The sequence below is a fragment of the Falco punctatus genome (assembly GCF_963210335.1).
Source record: "Falco punctatus genome assembly, chromosome: 2".
In the NCBI taxonomy this organism is placed as follows: domain Eukaryota; kingdom Metazoa; phylum Chordata; class Aves; order Falconiformes; family Falconidae; genus Falco; species Falco punctatus.
Window position 1 is genome coordinate 110,263,045 of NC_137581.1, and position 19,379 is coordinate 110,282,423.

Consider the following 19,379-nt stretch of genomic DNA (forward strand, 5'->3'; position numbering starts at 1 on the left):
CAAAATCTGTCATTAGGGTATAAAAATATAGCAATCAAAATTTTCTTACTGCCTATTACAGCGATTCACAGATTGAAGCAGTATCAATGAAAACTAAACCCAAAGTAATAATTTCCACAGCCCCCTAGGATAAGCCCCCTAGCTAGTATAAGTCGACATAATACTGCTCGCCAAAATGGGCCCAGGCCAGTTTACTGCTGCTAGAGATCAGACCAATGACATCAAAAGATTAAGGATTTTCTTTCTATTTCTGTGATTATTGGTATTGTTTGCAAGCAATCCATCTGGGTTTTAGCTGAGATAGAGTTAGTTTTCTTAGTAGCTGATACAATGCTGTGTTTTGGATTTGGTGTGAGAATTATGTTAACACTGATGTTTTAGTAGCTGCTAAGTAGTGCTTACTCTACAGAATCAAGGACTTTTCAAATTTCCCCGGATCTGCCAGTGAGCAGGTGCACAAGAAGCTTGGAGGGAGCAGAGCCAGGACAGGTGACCCAAACTACCCACAGGGATATTCCATAGCAGAGAATGTCATGCTTAGTATAGAAACTGCAGGGAGTTGGTGGGGTGCCACCAGTCACTGCTCAGGGACTGGCTGGGCATCACTCAGTGGGTGCTGAGCAGTTAGATTGTGCATCACTTGCTGTTTTATTTTGGGGTTTAGTACTCTCTCCTTCTCTCCCTTTTATTATTTTATGATGATTTTATTAATTACTATTATTATTTTTTATTTCAATTATTAAGCTGTTCTTATCTCAACCCTTGAGTTACCTTTTTCCTCAGTTCTCATCCCCATCCCAGTTGGGGGGGTGGGGATAGAGCAAATGGCTGTGTGGTATCTAAGTTGCTGGCTGGAGTTACACCATGATACAAGCCACTTGTGAAGAACAGTCTATTTTATTCTGTAACTTACTGCTTATCATTACTTCTGCCAGGATGTAAATTTTATGTAATAAGTATAGAGCCCTAATAACAAAAATCCATGTATCATTTAGCATGCCTCATTCATAGAGGTAGTGCATTTACTATATTAATATAACCTTTTAAGGAATGACCCAATTAAAAAAAAAAAAATTGAATGAAAGAAAAACAAATCTCTGGCACTTTAATCTAATTGTTACAGAAAACACTATGTTAACTGCTGATCCTCAGAGAAATCCAAAACCAGCAATAAAACCTCAATAAAAGTCTTGGCAACTTCCCACTGAGACCTGAACTACAATACGTACACATCAAACAATCACTAACTTATTGGATCATTAGGTAAAAGCCAGAGTAATTTGAAGAGTGCTGCTCTCCTTAAAGCTGAAATATTTCCTGGTCCAATAAATAAAGCAGGCACAAATAATTCCACAAAATAGGACTTATTAGGAAAAACAAATATGAGGAAGGAATACACTAAACTGTCTCACTTTAAACAACTTTATTGTGAAGTTAACTTTTCTTTTTCATTTTGTTCCAAGAAATTGTACCAGTCCAAACAATGTTACTTTTCTACTTTTGCAATCACAGAAACCAGAATGCCAAGGACGTGACATTCAAATGTTTCAGTGGAACTTGAAAATGCACGTGGAAAGTAAAATGGCATCTGATAATTTTCATGCAAATAAGTCCCATTGCATAAATGTACAAATAATTGCAACATTCCCACCCCCCACCCCGTGTATTCTTTGAGTGCTACTTTTTAATCCTTCTCCCTCTCCTTAAAAAACTACTACTGCTACAATCTATCTACCAATTCCAGGAGCCTTTCTGATTTTACTCCATTCATACCTTCTGGAGTCCCGTGTCCTTAATTACAGTCCCTTTTATAACAATTTAGTACACTGCACAACAATTCTGTTTCTGTCTCCCTACATGGCTTCTCTCTTCCCACTGTTTGCTATCAAATTCCCCTTCCTGACTATTCCCTCAGCTCAGTTTCATGACCCTCTTCTCATGCCTCTTCTTGAAAGTCGCCTTTCCCCTCTCTTCTATCTCCACCCTTCTCTCCTTCCTGCTCATGACTGGGAGGTGAAGATAACCTCTGCACTGACCTAAGGAAAATAATCCATGAGGATCCTCTCCAAGAAGACAGGCATATTCTAACAAGCCAAATAGTATCTCAATGGAAAAAAAAGTGCCTTTTTGCAAAACATTGCACTTACTTTTTTTTTTTTTTTTTTTTTCTTTAATTCTTCTAATGTTCCTGCTAGATATTTGCATTTTTAAAAAAATCATGCTGGGAAAAGAACAAGAACTAGATTAATCAGGGATTTGTAGCTAAGGGAGTGTGAGGTGGTATAAAATTTCCCTGGCTTCTACAATGTGCTGTCTAGATCAGCTGCTATAAAGAGTTGTAGATATATTGACAGCTGGGGACCTATGACAATTTATGCCAGCTAAATAACTACTCCAGTATTTGGAATGAAAGAAAAACTGTGAGCCCACCCAAGTCCTGTTTGAAGCCAAAGTCAAAGAAATAACTCATTTTCAACAGCATTTGTTCATGCAGAGCCAGGATTATAGACATTTTAGCTGCAAGCAATTGAAGTTTTATATATCCTTTTCTTCTCAGAAAACTGAATGTGGTACTCTTACATAGCTCTCATTTAACCATTGTTTTTAATATGCATTTGAGTAGGTTTTTTATTTACGGAAGAAAAAATATGGAATGAAAATACTACCTTGCATATGTTTACTTTCTTCTGATAACAAAATCTATTTGCTGTTCAACCCTCTAGCACTGGTAAATTCTATGAAAGCCATAAGGCACAAGCGACACATAAGCTATAACATTATAACATTTGTAATTAATTAGATTTTTAGGACCTGGACACAGAAAGAACAAGGAAATGTGCAATATTGTAGTTAAATATTAACTGGCTATCAATATGCATAACTTTGGGTATCGTTCTTCTCTGCTTTATGTTTTTTCTTTTGCCTGATGCCTTATTCAACAAAAACCATCATATTCAAATGCTGGCATACAGTTTTCTTTTACTCAGTTTTGAGGAAAATGTGTTCATCATCTCATTCTGGATGAAGAATTTGATGGGACATAGGGGAGAGTGATAGATTACTTGCATAAGAAAACTTTTGTAGGATAATTTTCTTGACCTAAGTTACAGTGGTTGAGTTCATGTGCTCAAGAGGAGGTGGATTTCAGAGAACAGGAAAAGGGATTTGAGCAAGGCTTCCTTCTGTATCTTTGAATCTTGCGGCATGCACAGTTTGGACTCAGACAGCTGGACAGCAAGGTAATTTGGATAGGAATTCTTTTTTTACTTACTTTGTTGTTTGGATTAAGAAATCAGAGACCCCGCCCTTGAAATAACCTGGGGAAATACTGGTTAAACATCTTTATCCAGAATATGCTTTAAAAAAAAATAAAGTTTTGAAAAAGTATTTAATGATACACTTGGAGATGCAAAAAAACCATGACTTTAAAATAAAACACTTTTTAAAAAATCCGCTACCAAACCAAACAAACCAAACCAAACCAAACCAAACCAGACCACACCAAACCAAACCAAACCAAACCAATCCAAACCAAACAAAACAAAACACCAGGCTACTCAGTGTTCCTTACATAGAGTTTAAAGGTTTTAACTTGAAATGTCATTGTCAGAGAAGTCTGTGATATTATTATCATTAACATCACAATTTTATTCACTGGTTCAAACAGTTTTTTATTGTTATTTAGACAAAATAGCACTGTCTCCTAAATTTTAAAAGGCTAAGCAAGGGTGGAAATATCAGAGCTTGATTTACATTTTCTTAATAGATAAAGTATAGCTTTCTGTCCAATTTCTGCCTGTTTTCACCTCCTTGTTGGGTAGTATTATCTTTGTAACACAGTTACACTGTATGGGCATTCTCTAAGTATTTCAGCCTAAAGCCTGGTGGCATTTGTTTAAAATGTGATAGAAAGTATCAGTCTCCCAGTACCTCCTGTAGGTATTCAGGGATAGTGAGGGTGTTCAGCACCCAGCAAAGCTATGTAGAAAAAAAATTCTCTGGCATGTTGTGGTTGTGGGTCTTCAGCAAGGAGATCAATAGACATGAACATTGCAGGCTCTTTGCCTTGGGGAAAAGAAAATAAAGAAATCACATAAGCAGAATCAATGGCAATGTAATATGGATGACATTTTATGTGATCAGGGACAGGAATAAGAGCAGTTATATTTATGAAAGCACACAGCCAACTGGATTGTGTTTATTCCTCACACAATACAACACCATTCCCATTTCTACTGTGAAAAGCTATGGTTTTGATCTCTCCCCGCCCCTCCCCCTCCCCTGACAATTCAAAGAAAATTTATCTTCCTTATCGAACACTGGCATGTCAAAATCCCTATAAATTTATGTGATATAAAACATGGATGTAAATTTGTAGTTTAGAAACATCTCACATTCCCAGTACCCTTTCTAGTTCACCATCTGCAATATAAAGTCAGACTGATCTCTAAATCAAAACTGCATTTTTCTGACACTTCATCTCTTTGTCATGTTGTCTCCCCACAATATCTGTGCTACAAAGCTCTGTTTCTTTATCCGTTTATAGCATCATAGGACACACATCAATTTTACAGGTAACAAGTCATATATATATATATATAAATATAAATATCTTATAAATCACATTTGTGGAGAGGAAAACTCTGTTAAACACCATAGCCATTTAAAGAAAATCAATTTGTTTTGCAATTTTTTCAGCTGATGTGTAATATTTTGAAATCATGCTATGTCAGACATATTTATTGTGATGTATATGATGTACAATGCATGCAAACATAAAACTATAATAGAGTCTTTTTCCCTCAAAAGGAAAACAGCCTGGCTATCCTCAAGTGCCAAAATACCTCTAACTACTGTCCTCTTCTCTCTCATTACAAACTTCTTTACGTGTTTTGCACCTCATTTTTTCCCTTCTTTGCAAAGAGACAAAGGGCAAGTATTCTCTAATTCTGACAATTGTTTTCCTCCTCTAGTTACCCTCTTTGCATTTGTATCCCAACATCCTTCCTAACTGGGAATAGCACCATGAGTGAATCCATCTCTCCCTACACACACTGATCTCTTCCAGCTTTCTACTATGCAAAGAGGAGACAAAGGGTATCAGTGTTAATTATCTCTAGTTATCTCTAATTAGTGAATTCTAGTAATACAAAAGACATAATAGCACCAAACAAATCTTTTGAGACCTGCTCATTTGGAAAATTTTTCCCTGCTCAAGTATATTCACTTTTGCCTTTATCATAAATAAATATATAAACCAAATCAAAATGTGCCCTGCATCTCCATTACGTGTATGCTAATGACTTAACTAAGTCTGTGGAGGTGACTGCAAGGTGGGAGTTAGCACATAAAACCATCCTTGTTTTCAGAATATTTCAGCTAGCTAAACAGCTTCATGTACCATACTGGTAGTTCCATCTGGATAATGATTCCACGGAAATAAGCATGTTGTTAGAGAAGTCCCTGGACTAATAAGAAGCGGGGGCAGGGTATGTGTAGGGATGGGGATGGTGGGGAAGGGGGGCAGGACTTTACTTTCAGCAGCCCATCCCAGGTGAGGAAACACAGTTCTGTCCCTTTACATTTCAGTGAAACCTGATAGACTTGCAACTTGAAACCATTATTCTTTTCAGAAGAAGCCATATCTTTGATTCCATATTCAGTTTGACACCCAGTCTTTCATCCATTATTCCCCTAGGCTTGCCTGCTGAACCACCACAGAAAGATTAAGAGAATTTCTTCTCATTCTAGTAATGGCTGGCATAGCATTAGGCATAATTCTCAGCAACTATTAAAGGAATATCAGGCTGGGTTTTGTGGTGTAGTAAATTCATCTGTTTCCTTTCATTGTTTATATGACCTAAGGTACCTGCTGTTCCTAGTCCTGTTTCTTTAACAAAATTGCTTTGCATGAACGTATATATGCTTTTTTAATTCCTTGATATTGTACCTCTGGAAATCCTAGGCTGATGTCAATCAGTAAAATTTGCATTTAAATTCAGTTAGAAAATCATTTCAGAAGCTGAGGATCCAGCTTTCTGAAGTGAGGCTGCTGCTGGTCTGAAGGCTTAACAAGAGGTTGTGCTAACATGCAAAAAGTATGCCAGAACATTAATTTTTTAAAAGATTAAAAACCATAAAGGCTATTGAAAATGGAAATTTTATTCACACTCAAAGTTGGTTTGTTCTCTAAGGTAATAATGAAATCCCAAATCTGAAGAGCCTTCTGATGTTGTAATTACCCTTTAAATCTTTTTGTATAGCTGTTACATCCTGTGGAGGGGGAATCTGTTTATTTTAATATAGATGCACAGCAAAATAACACATTTAAATAACAGACAGCGCTACAGCATCGTAGGGTCTTCTAAGTGATTCTCTACTCTTTTCATACTAGTCTAACTCTATTGACATGCAGGTCATTAAAGTGAAATTCACACCAGTGCTCTTGGCCTGCACAGGGCATATGCATCACTTAAATCCTACTTAAACTCTCTGAATGGGGCTTTAAAAGGATTTATGAGGTGTGCAGCCTTATGAGCCTTCTAGGTTGGGAGGTGAATGTCACCATTAATTTGCTTCACCTCTGCAAGTCCTTAAAGCAAAGTTACAGTAACTTCAGTTGTTGTCTGTCTTGAAATAGGTTCAGCAAAGCTTGGCAAGACTCTTGTGTTCCAATCTGTAGAACTCTACTTGATCTTATTTCTGAAGCCTGCCATGAAACTACAGTTTAACCATCATAAAAATTGCTAAAAATTAAGACCTAAAAGAGCTACTAGTTATATTAAAACTTAGTTAAACGGAATATGAATTAAAAGTCATTTGTGGGTACTTATTTTACTATGACATCCTTCAGCTTGTGAAGAAAAAATCTTCCATATATTCTTGATGATGACTAATTAGATGACATGGTATTATGCCTCTGTATTGTTTAGTCAGAATTTGTGGGACATAGTAGCTTATGTAGTTTGTGCCAATAGATGATCATTTGACCCTTTCTCTACATTTACAAAGCGTGAGATCTTTCAAAGTAATCTTTTGTGGTTTTCCTATTTTACACTCTTAAAAGTTGTTTTGTTTAAATACATAATTATCCTTGGATTCTGTACTAGATTTCTCATACAAGACATGAACAGTCTGATGGGCATTCATATCCTGTTTTGCAAGGGTTAGATAGGCATTTTTGAAATCTACCTTGACTAATTGAAAGTCTTATGTTAAACGTGACCTGACCAAATCTTCCCTATGTAAATAAATAGAAATATTTAACACCTGTTTGGATCATGCAGGTTTGAAGTTGAGATATAAGCTGATCTGGCAAACCGTACTTTTTACTCTTGAGATTGTCCATCAACTTTTCACATTAGCAAATGACAGATTAAAAAAAAAGAAATAATCAGGCAGTTCTTTCACAAAAATCTTAAAAAAAAATATTAAAAATCAGCCGCTGGAATTTAGGGTCAGATTTTGACTCTTCCTGCTGAGGAGCCATTACTCACCTGAGGTAATTCCTTGGAGTCATTAGATCAATCTGTCCATGGAGCACGTTATGAGTAAAATGAATCAGGACTGGGCATTTCCTAAATATGTGCATCTTTCTATATGGCATTTCATGTGGAATTCTGTACAGAGAATAAACATCCACTGACAACAGAGTTTCCACTCTTCTTCAGTATTCACTGTCTTTAAGAGAATGTGTGATGCCTCTAATCACTGGTTTCTACACACACTTAATGTCAAACCACTCTACTATTTATTTTCACCTCTTTTTAATGAAAAGGAAACTATAACAAGAAAGAAAAAAATTCAGAGCTTTTTCTCTGAAAATAGGATATTTATCAAGACAGAGATTAGAAAAGCTAATTTCTTTCTTTTTTAATCACTGCTGCTGGGGCTCTGGACCATATCAAGAGGGATTCTGATCTGAGGGTTTAGCATTAGTGGGAAAAGGACGGAGAAAAACCTATCAGGAGTGAATGATTGTATTTAAGGTTGACAATGATGAAATAGTAGAGGCCATGCTACTATTTCTGCTCCTTCATTTGTCTTTATTGATAAAATGAGCACTGTCAGAGGCTCGAGCTCACAGCAAACTTAACGTGACTCTGTTTATCCCTGCACTGAACAAGGTTTGCTCATGATCAGATGATAAACGCACAAAGTTCTGGGATAGCGCCTTCCTTCTGTTTAACAGCAATATGCAATTTTCCTACTCTTTTTTTTCCCTTAAAGGAATGAAGATGAAAAACAGTCAAATAGATTTTTTTCAAGAAAATACTACGTTAAATAGCATGACTTATCCAGAAGTAATACAAATGTACAACATAAACAATCTTTGAACACCACTTTTCTATAACAGTCTTCTGCTTTTGTTAAAAAAAAATAATTCAGCCATTCATTCCTACTTTCTGATAGATTTCCTACTCCACAAAATCAGCTTCTCAGCTTCAGTTTCAAAGGTCCTTCTTCAAATTACAGTCTGAAAGAAGTTTCCTGAAAAAACTGAAAACTGTAATTTGAGATGGAGACAAAATTGGAGAGCCCTGTTGAAACCACACATATGATTGAACTCAGGACAGTTTCCTCATCATAAAACTAGATCTTACTTTAAGCAAAATGAATTTGTAAAGTGCCATTTTACACCAAAATAAGTCACAGCTAAAAGATAAACATATAAAAGGTTGCAACACCAACTTCTATAAAACACATATATAAGAGTACATAGGGAATGCTATCCAATTTAATTTTTAAAAGATGGATGTAAATCTAAAAATGCAATACTTATCAGATTTCTATGACATTATGCAAACCTCCCCTTTCATTGCTTTAAGATGATCAAACCATAACATGAAGTCCACATGACCTTATATTCAGTAATCCAAAATTCACACTTCATACATGTAGTATCATTTTTTCAGAGCATTTTAAAAAGTCAGAACATGGTAAGAATACCACAGGTATTCTGCAGAACCTTGGATCAGCCTCCCAGGTGATTTCTGGATTTCAGTCAGTAACTGGGTTCCCATGTAGCACCCACTGAAAAGCCTATCTCAGTCCTCTGAACTCAATGCCTCTTTTCTGCCTTTTGAGAGGGATATGGTGAGATGGGATTTAAACTGGGAAAGCTCTTTGATAAAAATGACTTCATATAAACCATTACTTTTTATTATTGAAATACAATTATATAATTCATTCATTTTCACAGTTTCGTTTTAGGTGGGATTTCTGTAAGAAGTGCTACCTGAGTATGTACAAGGAAGGGTACGGGTAATAAAAGAAGAATGGAAAAATGTGCATAATTTTCTTTCTTTTTTCACATTACATTGATTCTCAGGGCAGGGGAATCAGGCAGCTAGTGAATAAAACACCTATTTTCAGAAACTTTACTGTTTCTCACACATCATAAACTTAATATTGACATTGAACAACAAAGGTGACAAAATCTGTGTTGTGCATCATTTACTCTTCATGGGAAGCTTACTTTTTAAATGAGGAACAATACCTATTCTAGGTTGCCATTGAAAACTTGACATGTTTCTAGTTTTTATATCTGTTTATCTGTTTCCTATAAAGAATTTCAACTGTCTTCTTAAAGGATTAAACATTGCCATAAGTAGGAACAGAACCTACCTTTTGAGTAGTAGATCCTGAGCTGTGTTTTCTGGCCTCATAACCACACTCTTACATACAACACCTCAGGACAGATTTATCTGTCATTATCTTTGGTTTTAGTGGTTATGTGGGCCAATCTGTTTTGGATTTGCATTCCTAGCTATAACATCCACCCAATTAGTTTCTGAAGTATTAAATTAGATAAAAAATGTGCCTGATATACACCCCTTAAAAAAAAAATCTGCTGCAAGTAGTTCATAAAGCAATTCTTATAACTCTCTCTAAAAAAACCTAATATTAAATAAAAGCACATCAGATAAGTAGTGTTTTCATGTTGAGAGAAATATGTATTTCCTGATCCTTAAATAGGAGAGGGGAAAAAACCCCCACAAAACTAACACAAACCAAACAAACCGCCATCAACACCTAAATTATTACTTTCATTACTTCCAGTACCCTCTCAGAAATAGCATCCTTCCTAATGTAACAAATACAATTCTTGTATTGCTTAGTTGCACAAGTCTGTCAGGAGATGAAAGTCCGGACAGAATTAAAAAAAGTATACCCAACCACTTTGCTTCAATGACGTGTTATCTGCCAGCGTTGGCAATGTGGGCCGCCTTGTACAAGCCACCCCAACTGACCAGGCCTTTCACCATGGATGGTTGGTCTAGGCTAAGTCAGGTGTACTTCAACACTCAGCTGAAATATATCAGGGTTTGCCCATGTTGTCCAAGAGCCAGAACCTGTTTCATGTCTCATTCACCATTTATTCTGTTGTGAAAAACACAATTTATTAAAACAATTGTTTTGGTTTGTGTTGTCTGTTTGGTTTGGGTTTTGGTTTTTTTTATATATAATTACATGTATTAATATTCCTTTGATTTATACAGGCACACCGGCAGATGGAGAAGAATCAAAGGATGCACATAAATTTAACTGCCTTTATATAAGAAGGCAGTAACTCGGCCTATCAAGAAGTTTACTTCCCAGGATGATACACTGAGGGTCTTCAAAACTGCTCAATAAAACTAAAAGGAGGAGATGGTGTTGGACAGCTTAAACAGATGAAATTCAAGCAGGACTTTCATGCACGCCACCTTTCTGAACCAGGCAGCTCCCACAAACAGCACCCCGGCTCCCCTCCGCCCGCCTTTCCCGCCGCGCCGCCGGGCCCGCCGCCGCCCGGGGGAACAGCGCCACCTGCTGGGACGCGCAGCCGGAGCCCGCGGCCCTCGCCAGAGCGGCGGGAGGGCGGGCAGCCGTGCCGAGGGGCTGTAACCGGCCCGGGCCTTCCAGCCCTCAGGAAGGGATGAGGAGAATTCTTGTCTGTAAAATACTAATCTGCAATGTAAGGAATATGTTTACATCTAGTGATGCTGCCATTTTTCCTGGGTTTAGTCCGTGATACATGCCTCTGCCAGCAAAGCCAACGAAGGGGGTAAATTTACTTCAAGTTTTATCCATGTAACACTGGAGGCTCATTATCTGTCTCTACTATTCTCTTAGAAGAATTTAAAGAAGTCCCTGATAGTCAAAAAGAGGGAAAGTTTATGTGAAATCATTTTGTGCTCATAAAATCTCTCAGCCCTGTAAATTGTCCCACTGCACTACACGTTGCACTTGTCAGAGATTTGGCACCGCAAGGTCAGGAGCGGGCGCCCGACAGAGCTCCTTGCACTCAGCTGAGTTTCGGCAACAAGGCTCCCCCCGTTTGTTTGCACAGAAGGATGTTGGTAGCTCACAGGTAAGAGGTGGCTGGTTCCTAGTAGTCTCATCGCCTTTCTGTGTGCTTGCCATGCAGCTTCATTCCTGGGCAGATTAGCAGGTTGTGCCCCTCCGGTTCCTGCTAGATCACCTCCTACTCTACCTGGAACTAAGTGCAGCAGCACATGCACGCACACATGCACACACGCACGCCCTATGAGCAGAGCCCTGCCAGAAATCACCCCAGGGCCCTGCAGAGCAGCAAGCTGCACCTCAGCTGTTCTTCAGCTGCATTTCATGCAATAACCACAGGCTGAACATCCTCGGTGCAAAGGAACTCCTCTTCCATTTACAGCTACACGTATATAAAAAACAGTGATACAATCTATTCTTTTGAGTAAACAATATTTGAAAAATATTAATGGAAACACCACGTTCCCTTTGCCAGATATTGCCTTACCTACTTGTTGATATTGCTAATAGAGAGTGCAGACAAATATTAAGCATAATTAAAGCTTGCCTAGCAGGTTTAAACTCTATAAGTTTCCACATTTCATTTCCAGCATAATCAAAGGGATTTTTAAAACAGGTTTTGGGTTTTTTTTCAAGATTAATTATCTGAATTTTTGGTCCTGCAGACAACTTTTGACTATGAGAGTAGTATGGTGTTTGAATTTAAAAAGCATACACCAGATACAATCTGTGTTAAGCAACATCCTCTCAAGCAAATACAAACCAACCAGAACAAATGGCTTCAGGCAAACTAACAGAGTAAACAACAGAAAGCAAAGAGATCACTGAAAGACCAGAGTGCGGCTGTGTTGCACTTTCTTTAGAGCTAGAGGTCTTAGAGGTTTTCAGAGACTCCCAGCTCCATCTGTCTACAGGATATTTTTTTTTTGCCACTGGCATGAGAATTAAAATTCTGCTGTGGGACTAGGAGAGGTGACATTCATGGTGCTTTATAACTCCCTAATTAATTTATCTCCTGGCAAAGAACACAGCATCAAAATATTTTAGTACAAAAACTAGTCTCGGACAATTTCTCAGTCATTCCTTAGGATGTGATTCTGCCATTTAATCCAGATACCAGCTCCTGTGCTGCAGACTCCACTAGAGCTCCATGGGTGCAAGAATCATCTCTCATTGATCACTTTGTGCAGCCAGGGCTTTCTTTTGTCTAGACCTCACCGGTGGAGGCTTAATATTCTGCAAAGTAATTTAACTCTTTCCACAGATATGTTAGTTTTCTGTTCATATGAGCTTATCTAGTAGCTTATCTGCCAGTTAGATTTTGTCCTGAGACTCTGAAACATCAATCACTACTTCATTATCATTACTCTTTTTTTTGTGTGTGTGAATAATATCTCAGTTAAGAAAATTTTTTCAAAAGGTGGACTGCCTTGCAAACTACTTGCAAACATACACTGTTAAAACACAATTGAATCAAACTACATAATTCATGTTTTTCTGTTTGTCTCAACACACAGTACGATACACTACCTCATTTCCCATTAATTTTTTATGTAGAACCATTAGAGTTAAAAAAAAACAATATCTTGAAACACTACTGAAGAAATCGGTTGACTATACAAATAATATTGTAACAGCAGTAACATTACAGCAACATGTATTTGTGTTTATCTGTGCAATACTACATATGAGGATGCAATGTTCTTCAGTTTCAAAAGACATTCAGCATCTTTTAGAAACACAAGCAATCCTGCAACAAAAGGCTCCATTATTTTCTACTTTACGTATTTTCCTTTCAGATCTAATGATTTTCAGAAGCTGTTAGGGTTCCCAGGGTCAATAGACAGTGTAAGAGTCCATTAGGTTACAAGAAAGGAGAGCTATGAAAAGCAGTCAGGATGAGGAACAAAACCAAAAACAACAAAAACCAACCCCCCCCCAAGACCCCACAAATTATCCAACAAATGTTGGAAGTATTAAGTACATATGTGGTTTTATAAAGCAAGGCATCTGATAAAAGAAGAAGCATCCTCAGGCTCTGCTATGGCCAGTCAGGACATTGTTTCTCCTTTTTAGGGCTGTGGAAGAAAGCTTGGTGTATGAACACTAAAGACATCCATTTACAATCAAAATTGAGAAGGTTTATGAGAGCACAAGTAGGCTACATCCACTACCTCACCTTACTATTTTCCGCGGACTCTGCAGTCTGGCTTTAGAGCTTGCCTATGTGATGGTGGTGCCTGGTTTTCTTCCCTACATCTGCAGATTGGCTCTTTCCCTATAGTTAGGCACTATTTTTTATAACTAAACATACAAATTACTTCCCCAGCTGTGGTGGGTTGACCTTGGCCAGCTGCCAAATGCCCACCCAGTTGCACTCTCACCCCCTCAACAGGACGGAGCAGGAGGGGGAATAAGACTGACAAGTTCCTGGGTCAAGATAAAGACAGGAGGATCATTTACCATTTACTGTCACAGGCAAAACACACTTGGCTTGGAGAAAATTGATTTAATTTATTGCCAGTTAAAACAGATTGGGACGGTGAGAAAGACAAAAATTAAAACTCCTTCCCTCCACCCCCTTCTCCCAGGTGCACCTTCCCTCCTTTATCACTGACTCCTCTGCCTCTCTCCATGCTAGAGTGGCAAGAAGGATGCAGAATGGGGGCTGTGGTAAGCTCAGGGCAGCTCCTCCCTCCTCACACTGTTCCCCTGCTCCATCATGGGGTCCTGTGTGGCCTGCAGGAAAATGCCTGTTCCAGCACTGTCTCTCCTGGGTCTGCAGGGGAACCCCTGCTCGGTCTCCTGGATCACCCCCACCCCCTCCCCTCGGGCTGGCCGGGCTGTCCCTGACCCGTTTCCCCTCCCTCACACAGGTTTCCCCACGGCCATGGCGGCTGCGGGGCCCAGCTGTGCCCAGCGGTGCCCCAGCCCCTGACAGACCCGCTGCATCCGCGCCCTGGACATAAGTCGTTAAATTTTTTGCAGTGTTTCTCAACTGAAAGTGATCCGAGGCATTTCAGAGATAGTAAATCAAAATCAAACCAGCCTATTTCTCCAGAAAACTTTCTAGCGCTAACAACTGCACCAATAGGATCACTTTTTTAAGGGATCACCTTTAGACATTTTCAAACCCAGACACTGGCTGTTTTCCACACACCACGCTGTTATTCCTCTGGCTGCTACTAGAGCCCCCTGCGAGTGAACCGAGGAGCTGGATCACTGGCATTTGTGCAGAAAAACCGCTTTCCCCCTTCCCCTGGCACAGGAGTAGCAGCCATGACCCTGTTAGTGCCTGTGGTTCAATTTACAGCACAGACACACCGGCCTTTAGGGCAGTAAAACCAAGGAGTGAGGGACTGCAAGGTGTGCCAGGCAGGGGATGGGGACGGAGAGGGGAAACATGCTGCCGCCTTTGGGAGGTGGCAGGGGTTTCTTGACCTGGTTTTGCTGTGAAAGCCACTGACCTCCGAAACTCACCAAGAATTTCAAGATTTTCCTGAAACTCTTCCTGGCCTAACGGGTCAGGCCACAGGCTGATGGGAAGACATCTGATGGCTCACTGCTGCTACTGGCCCCTCCACCTCTTTCCTTTTGCTATCCCTGTTCTGGCCACTGCTCATCCCCACCCCTCGTCAGTTTTCTGGGAGCTAATTTGACTCACTTTGCTAATACTGAAGTAACAGATCAGTTCATGTAAGGGTGACGGGAACATCAGATGTAGAGAAAAAGTGGGGACAGGGCTGCTGTCAGGAATTGAAAGACAGATGCAAAATAAAGGGATAGATCCTCCTCTTCCAGGGATGAGGTGTCATTAGGCTGCCCATGCTCTCCTGACATCATGATCCTTCACCATCCTCACTCTCCCACCCCTCCCTGAGGTGGCAGCTGAATTTTAAAAATGCTTACTTATTGCCAACTTTGCAAAGATATCACTTCATTGTATAGTATATTAGACAAAAATAACTTCTCTGTGTAAAGCTCTATAGAGACATTAAGAACTATCTTCATACACCAAGTAAGACATCACAAGCTGAAAGAACTAAGTTTTGCTTGGGTCTATGCTGGGAACCCAGTTTCTTTTTTTTCCTGCTTCAGGAAGTGCTGTTCTGTATTGATTTTGTGAAAGATGAGGTAGCATTCATTCACAAAAGATGACTTGTCGGGTAAATCTGAAATCCCAGCAACAGACTTCCCAGACTGACCTCTCTGGATTTCTACTTACACATTTGTGAACATTGGTCATCCTGGAAACACTGCCTGTACATTCAGAGAAGCGGAACCCAAGACAAATTGCATCTGCTGCATGTGGACCTGCCATCATTGACACTTCTGAACACATAGTATGCTACTGTGTGTCAGGAGACAAGGGGCGTATAAAGACAACAAATAAGATTTTCAGCTTAACAGATGCCCAATCTACATAACAAATAAATAGAAAAATAAAAAGAAAAGCAAAATCCCAAATCTCTCTCTTCTTTCTTTGATCATTTGTTATAATTCAAGTGAGACCTTTCTTTTTGTGAACTGATTGCTGCTTTCCCATACAATCCTCCCATGCCAAAATGACAATCAAAAATGTATGAATCCAAAGCAGTCATATTTTTCACATGCTTTAACTTCAACAAGGCCAGATTTCTCAACATTAGGAATTAAAAATGAGAGGAAGGAAACAGACTTTGTCATTTTTGAAAAATTATCAAAATAGTCTGAGACAGTCCATCAATTTAAAAAATTCATTACTAAGTACTAGATTAATTCTCAGAGCTAAGAAAACCAATGTACACCAAACTCTCACCCGAAATTCAAGCTTAATATATTTTTTCTAATGTTCACCCATCATTCTTCATTTCACTCATGTTAGTTTTGCAGTGTTCTGTAGCTTAAAATTCCTGATAGCGCTGAAGCTTGAGCCCTGAAATACCACTCAGAAAAGTTTGGGTTTTTTCATTCTCTTTCAGGCCAGCTAAATGTAGGATGCACCTGAACAAATTCCTATAAAATACTGTACGTTCCAGAAGATTTAAATAGATTGGATAAGCTTCAGGTAAACTTTTGAACCAAATTGTATATCTTTAGAGGATTACGTATAAGCTATTATTAATTATTCCAGTGACATTATTATTAATGTATTTCATTACATATTTAAATTCTTTCATGCTTTTATAATGGAAAAACCACCAATTTGGGGGAACGTTGTGAATAACACGGAAGTACATAGGGAAGAAAAGGCAGCATGAATTATTATTTAAAGCTAATATAACTGTCAAACAATGGTATTTCAGACCATGGAATAAGACTTTTCAACATTTTGGAAAATATAAAATCTCAAATATTGATATTAAATATTCAAATGCTCTCAAAAGTTAAATAATAAGTTTTGATTTCATTCTACTTTACTACATTTCTGCAAATCATTGCTATTGCAGGTAACTTCTTTCATGTGAAAGGTAACGAGATGCTGTTTGAACGTTGTGCTAAAACTGGTTTGAACAAGAGATGTCTACAATACTTACAGTAAGGCTGACTATTGCATTTTAAATGCCTTGCGTACCAACAAAGAGTGTCCCAGCCTGAGAAATGAAAGTGTATGTAAGACACTGTAGTAATTCCATATTAACTCCTGCATATTTACGCTGTCATTTTTGTAACTTGAACAAGCAGTTATTTTAGCTGAAAATCTCTCCAGTTGTTCTGTGTTGTGATCTACAAAGGAATGAGCACTTTCTGACAAGGGGGTTGTCCACTTGTACGTCACACAGGATCTGTTCCTTGTTGGTATGTCCAGGGCAGTGAGACAAACAGGAAAAAGAATTGGTGACAATCATAAATTTCAGTATGTGAAGCACAATAGAAGAAACTATGTAATATACCAAAATACGTGAATATTGATTATGTCAAATGCTTGAAAACCACTATGTTTGAACAATTCTCACCCATACAGCTCATTAATTAGGTCAACAGTTTACTGTATTTTCAAGTTAAGCAACCTCATATCTAGATAAAAAGGAAGCTTTGGCTGTGGGTTATCTTAGTTCCTGCTGCTGTTCTTGAAAAGATTTGGATCTGAAAGCTGAGTGCTTATCAGGCAGATGAGTACAGAATGCAACATAGCCAGTTCAGCTCAGCTCCCAAAAGATCAGGGCTGCATTTGTTCAGGGTTTTTTTCTCTGACAGCTTGCAGTGGCAAAAGACAAGCAGCAAGTTAATGTCCTCATACAGCCGCAAATATTTTCAACAACTTTCTTTCTAATCTCAAGAACAAACACTCTTGGAAAGCCCTTTTCCTTCCAACAGGAGGCACACTGAAGTAGGGTGATTTTTTTTTTCCTCAGAGCCAATAGTCAAAATGGAAAAAAAAAATAATGTCCAGATCTATTAAACATGGTTTTAGTCTGCTACACCTGCACAAAGAATCAGAGGAAGGTGCTATTGTACTGTAAAAGAACTAGAGGGTAGCATTGTATAGTCTAGTGGAAGCAATCCTAACTAGAATGCTTCATATCTACTTGTACAGCTGCTGAACTTCAAAGAAATCCATTTCAAGTAAATGATTTCCAAGATTTCCATGGCAACCTAATGAAAACAAACAGGGGATACAACAGAAAATTATGCTTGGATGCAGCAAAAGAACAGCACTAATTACAGAAGCAACACACCCTTGGAGGGGAATGCAAAACTGTATAAAGAATCAGCATCCATCTAACATGTCTTATAAAATGTGAAGTTGTGAGGGAGGAATTCAACAGTCAGACCCGCAAATGTGTATCTCTGACAAGTGATTTAAGTAAAGCTCATTGTGGTCTCTGAAACATTAAGTGGATTCTCTTTGGGATCTTTTAGGCTCCCAAATGTACTTACCTGTGGATGCAATATTCAGCTGCTGTCTCCTGGGGATAGTGAGATTTGGATAAAAATGGTTCATCATCACACAATTATTTTTATTTTTACCATCTAAGCTCTTCCTCCCTTTATCTTCCTGAGGCTAGCTGTTCTTGCAGGATAGGAGAAGGAATTGCAATAAACCAGGCTATAGTCTGGAGCAGCAATCCTATCTTGCTTAGCTTTTTAAGCAGTTATACCCAGTTATGTTACAGGAGAACTAGGTGGGTACCAGAAGATGGAGGTATGTAATTTTAATGCACAGTGAACCAAGAAATTACATGAGTTTACCAGAGATTATGGATCCCAAGGACTGTCTCGTTATATGTAGTAGTATACTTCATGAAAGGTCTGATATTAAAAACAATTTCAAAAGGCAAAATACATTTTGGAACACTTGGAAGCATGTAAAGACGTGCATCAGAAATTTTGAATCATCCCATTGTCCATCTCAAAGGAAAGAAAAAAGTGCAAAACTAAGCAAACATTTGTCATGAGTGAATTAACTATTGGGTTTTTATGCCTTGGAGAGATGAAATAGATTATTTCGAGGCCCAGGTGTCCTAAGGTTATGGTAACCAAAAATCACTGACTTTACCCAGAACATATCTCATTACAAAACAGTGGTTTAAATGACAGTCTAATATGGATAGTTTTCAGGAATAAGTGTCTCAAATGAATATAACAATTTCATAATCTGTTCCTCTCCAGTATACTGCATTTTGATAGCATTTGAGAAACAAGCTGGATCACCAAACTGTGTCAGATTAACAGCATGCATTAGAGTCAGAATGAAGTTCAGAATATTAAACCTCTATTCATAGCATTTTCCTCTCCCTAAATTAATAAATAATAAATAGAATAAAAAGTCAACACACTTTTGCTCACAAGTCAGGTTTTAAGGCAACTCATGCACTCAGAGGAATTGTCACAATTTCCGTACCAAACCAGAAATGACATTTATCCTTGTAGCTAACACACAACACACATTTATAATAATTTTTTAGGAAAACATGTGTCTACATTTACTGTGCTTTCCATATGCTCAGGTCCAGTTTTAAACAGGTAAAATAATAAACTGCTCATTGCTATTCCAGAGCTCTTCTGTGATGTATATACAGGAAATAAGATCTGTGATTCAAGAAGCAAGACACATGTTAATTCTTGTACAATGGAGAAATCAATATTAAAATCAGGACTGCACTGTG